Below are 5,360 nucleotides of genomic sequence, written 5' to 3'. Positions count from 1 at the left end.
GTGAACTGCTGCCAATGGTTCCATAATTACTAGATCCTCCAGTTTTTTCCAAGAGAAGCTAAGAATTCCAGATTCTTATTTGAAATCTGAATTTTTAAAAATGTTTGCTCAATTGTTTTTTAACTCTGAGGGCCAAACAAAGCACATTAGCAACAAATTTTAAGAGTGCTGTTTTTCCTCATTTTATTCAACTCTGGACACCAAAATCCAAATATAATAATTTTAATCTACCTGGACTGAGGAATATATTGTCGTCAAATTTGATAATGAGGGTCGTATATCCATTTTAGCTTTGATTAGGATTGGGCACAAATTTTGAAACAATTTTTAAAATTCTTACATGCATCTTTTTAGCATAACTTCCTGGCTTAGCACTTAAAAGGGCCAATTCATTGAATGTGGATGCCACCAATGGCTCTGATCTCAACACTCATCTGCCAGCCCTGTTAGATACAAAACTGATTTGAAGGCCCATTTTATATAAAAACTCTAATAAAGTTAGGGAATTCTTGTATTGTCCTTATCCTGCAGATTTGCATGTTTTAGGACTTTTTAACCATTTGTCTCTGTCACCAAATGTTCAAATTTCACTTTATAGATCATTTGGCTCCAGCTGAGCTCTTTAGCCTCTGCTCTTGACCTTTCCCCTTTACACAGTGATCCCAGCAGACCTCCTGGGAAACAAACGAGGCTCTTCCCCTACCTCTTGGCACTCTATCACTCCTCCTTCCCTTTCTTTTGTCCTTTTGCTATCCCTGCCCCTAAATATCATTGGCCATTCCCTGCTATAAGGACTCTTTTCTCCTGCACACTGGACTACCATTGTTTTCTTTGCCCTGTGCTCTCCCAAGGTGGTTCTCCCAGTGTTCAGTTCTTCCTGTGCCAGAGACTTCAGCCACCCTTTGTCTCACGGACTGCTAGAGAGAAACAACTCCTGTGTTATTCATTCACTCATTCAACAAACATTCCTACTAGGTTGTAGGAAACAGAGCCGTGAATAAGAATATTCATGAATATTCAAGAATATTCATACGCAGAATATGAATACTTTGCTGTCTTGGCGTGGCTGGCCATCAGAGGAAACATTTAATGAATTTGACTTCATAACATGTTAAGAGCTGTGCTTGTTCTGTGAGATCGGAAGACAATAAAACAGTGCTGTGACAGTGACTGGAAGGGAGGGCTGCTTCCGACTGGCTGTTTAGGAAGGCTTCTGTGTACAGATACCTGAAAAACGATGCGCAGCCATACGAAGGCGTGGCGCCTCCACACCTGCCCAAGGAAGCAACAGCAAGCACAGCTCTGGGCCGGGGGAGTGGCTTCTTGTCTGAGGAACACAAGGCTGCGGCTACGCAGGTTGGTGAACAAAAGACAAAATTGGGATGTAGGCAAAATCTTGTATGGTTTTATAAATGAAGATAAGTTTAGGTTGTATTTATATTTTATTACCCCAAGCAATCTGGCTCCATTTTCTAGAATATTCCCAAGGCTTTTTAAAAAATCTTGTAAAAGGCCCATTATCTGCTTTTTCTACCAAAGAGCAATCTGTGCCAGTGTCCACCTTACAGAGGTGCCTATAGTCTCAGCCGCATCGGAGGCTGAGGCAGGAGGATCACTTGAGGCCAGGGAGTTTGAGGCTGCAGTGCACTACGATTGCTCCTGAGAATAGCTACTTCACTCCAGTCTGGGCAAAAAGTGAGATTTCCCCCACCCCAAGCAATTAAAAAAAAAAAACAACTTTTTAAAAAAAATTACTGTAAAAAAAAAAAAACCTGGCTGAATTTTTGACTCTGAAGATTTTGACTATCTCAGATCAGAATTTTAGGCAAGGCTCCCACCCCCCACCTGTGCCTTTTTGTTTTCCTTCCTGTTAAAGCCATGCAATTTTTAAATCACTATCAGACAACTGTATCTCAGTTTTGAAATCTTAGCATCATGTTTTGTGGTTGTCAATCCACAATATCAATTGTGATTAATATCTGGTTATCTCCCAGTTATATCCCTTTTGTCTTTCTCAGCCACTTTCAGTCCAGGACGTCATCACATCATGTAATAAGCATGTGCAATGATATCTTAGCAGTTCACTTGGCCTTCAGGCTCTCTGTTCTTGAGTCTAGGCTTCCCAAAGCTGCTTATCCCTGTCTTTTAAATTAAATACATACATATATATATTGTATAAATAAAATATTTGAAATTCAAGTACAGAAACCATGAAACAAAAAGCATTGTGTTTTTAATAGCGGTTTTTTTTTTTTTGGTCATATGACTGGAACTTTCTCTTCTATTTACAATTCAGTTGTGGAATATAGTTGTCTACTTCACATCTTTTAGTATGTATTGCTTGCCAGAGATGGTGATCTGGATCATGAAAATAATTTACTAGCAAAAATATATTTAACTTGCATCATGTTTAGGTAGCTTAAGAACTATAGAGTCACAGTCTTAATGGATCTGTAAATAACAAAGTCTGTAGTTTTGATAAATATTCTTTAATTGAGATGTACAGAGAGTTTGGTGTTGGGTCAATATAGTAGTATGATTTTGATGAAAACCACATCTCTGTGAAATGGGTGTTTTAGATGCTGTTATTTGTTCTCCATCCCGTTATGAAGCCCTTTTGAATGTTGAATTGTTCATAAGCTAAAATTCAAGAAGAAATTTCAGCTGACAAGGTAGATAATTAAAGTATGGTATGTTGCCCTACTGGTGTGTGGCTACACACATTTTATCAGGGAAAGTTTTTTAATCTGGGATTTATTGCTAACTAACTGAAAAGATATGAAAAAGTATCTTTTATTTATGATTATGAAATAGCTTTTTTTTTTGGATAGAACAGATTTTTTTAGTCCTTATTTTGTGCCAATTAAAGTTTGCTGAAGTTTCCCTTACCCAAAATTGACAGTTTTATTTTAAAATCTAAAGTTTTCTTTTAACGGTTGAAAATGTTTTAGTAGAATTAGAACTGCAAAGGTTGTAAGAGTTTAGTAGTACTATTCCCTCAAGATTTATAAAGCTAAATATTTTAAGACTGAACATTTATGTAATTATCCCCAGTATGTTAGTCCTGTTTTCCACGGATATTTGACCATTACCTTTTCCCATTGAAAAGTTACATTAAACTTTTCATACACTTGAATTGATGAGCTACCTAATATAAAAATGAGAAAACCAATATGCATTTAAAAGTTTTAACTTTAGAATTTATAAAGTTCATATATTATATACCCTACTTAAAGCACTTAAGAAAATATAGTATGTTGATTTTTAGTTGTTAGAGACTTTTTAAAGCAGAGCTGAGCACACACTGGATACGTTTGAATGTGTTTAGTTTGTTTTGAAATTGTTATATTTGTCAGACAGATCCAGAATCACTAGTGAACTGCCATCTTGTTTGGATTGGCTTAAATTTAATTGAACATTTAGATTCCATTTCTTCATTGATTGGCCAGTATGAAAAGATGCCAATGCGTATAATCATAGTATCAAGAAATTTAAAAGTTATACAAAGATATACAGTTCACTCATGAGGAACTGCCATTTATTGTAGACCACCTGCAAGAAAGTCAGGAACAATGAAATTCTCAAGCACTGTCCTGCTAAGTACTTTATAAAGATTTCCATTCTGTTTTACCAATTGGGAACACCTTAATGTTTAATATTTAAACTATTGGTATCATTTTTCTAATGTATAATTTGTATTACTGGGATAAAATATGTATAGTGGTAATACTAGTGTTATGAAGTTTAAACAAACTTTGGAAATACCACTTTCATATTTTCAGATGTCATGGATTTAATAAGTAGTTATTTATGTTTTAAAAATTCAAAGTAGTTAATCTCTAATCTAAAACCATCAATATACATTTTTTACATTTGTATGTAGCTAACATACAACTATTTCAGTAATATAAATTGTTTGAAAAGGTTGCTGCAGGTAAACTCTATATTTAAACTTTTAAGATCTTGGCCAAATAATTTATACTTCACAGAATATTGTATTTAAGGAGGTGCTCTTTTTTCTTTAAAACTTGATTTTTCTAATTAATGCTTTATTCACGATGCCAAAGTTAATAAGGAAAAAAAATTTAAACTAGTTGAGTATCATTAGAGGCAAAACTACCAGTAATCTATATTGTTTCATTTAATATCAAGTTGAATAAAATAAATTTTATTCTAGTCAGAGTCTAAATTACATCTTGAATGTCTACATGTTTGATACTATTCTTAAAATCACACTAGTGCCAAGAGTTACTAAATTTTTGAAACTGGCCCATTGGACCTGTACAAATCTGAAAAAGATTGATTCAGTGCATAATCAAAATATGATTTACAAATCTTAAGTTAAAAAACAAATATTGATATTTTAAATTCTTAGGATTCAATAATTAATATTGACCTCCTATTAAAAACTTTATCTGCCAGCTACCAAAAAAGAAAAAAGAAAAAAAAAACTTTATCTGCAATTGAAGAGGCTTCAGGCCACTATTTTCAAAGTGAATTGTTTGTTATATCTGGGCCCCAACAAGTATGGAGATATGATATATATAATATACCTTTAATTAAGAAAAACCAGATTAGATCAACTAACCATTTCAGCAATGTAAATAATTTTTTATTTTTCATATTCAAAATAAAAACTTTCATTCCTCATTCCTTTATAACCAGCATCTTTTGCTAAATAAATGAGCTGGCTTTGTATTGTTTTTTAAAGTCTTAAACATAATAAAAATATTTTTGTGTTCTATTCTACTTTCATGAATGAAAAGATTTTGACATCATTGGCTAATTCTCAAATTTTGATTTCTTTTTTATTTGAAGAAAACTTTTGCTATTTTTACTTTTTCCAAAATGGTCTGGCATTTTAAGAATTAATGCTAATAACATAACTTCTAAATTTATGGTAATTGGCATGTTTAATAATAGTATGCCTAAAAAAATGTTAAGACTGTGGATTCATAGACAAAACAAGTGGGAAACATTAGTGAAATATCATGTAGACATTCCCGATTCATTTAGGAAGCGCTCATTTGTCCCTTGCATAGTTCAAAGGTGAATATTTCCTGGAACCTTTGTAATGTTTTTTTCTTTGAAAGAAGAAAATGTACATTTGAAATGTGATTATCTAATTTCTATAACACTGGACTATTACTAGGAATAACTTTTAAAAAATTACTCTTCTGTATAAATAAAATATTTGAAATTCAAGTACAGAAACCATGAAACAAAAAGCATTGTCTTTTGGCCATGATACAAGTGCACTGTGGCAGTGCCGTTTGCTCAGGACCCAACTCTGCAGCCCTTCTGTGTGTGCTCCTCTCTCCTAATTCATTTGCTGTTATTACACACACAGGCCTTCCTGT

This window comes from Propithecus coquereli, unplaced genomic scaffold (assembly GCF_000956105.1).
Source record: "Propithecus coquereli isolate 6110/MARCELLA unplaced genomic scaffold, Pcoq_1.0 Scaffold516, whole genome shotgun sequence".
Classification (NCBI taxonomy): Eukaryota; Metazoa; Chordata; class Mammalia; order Primates; family Indriidae; genus Propithecus; species Propithecus coquereli.
This window is presented reverse-complemented; position numbering follows the sequence as displayed.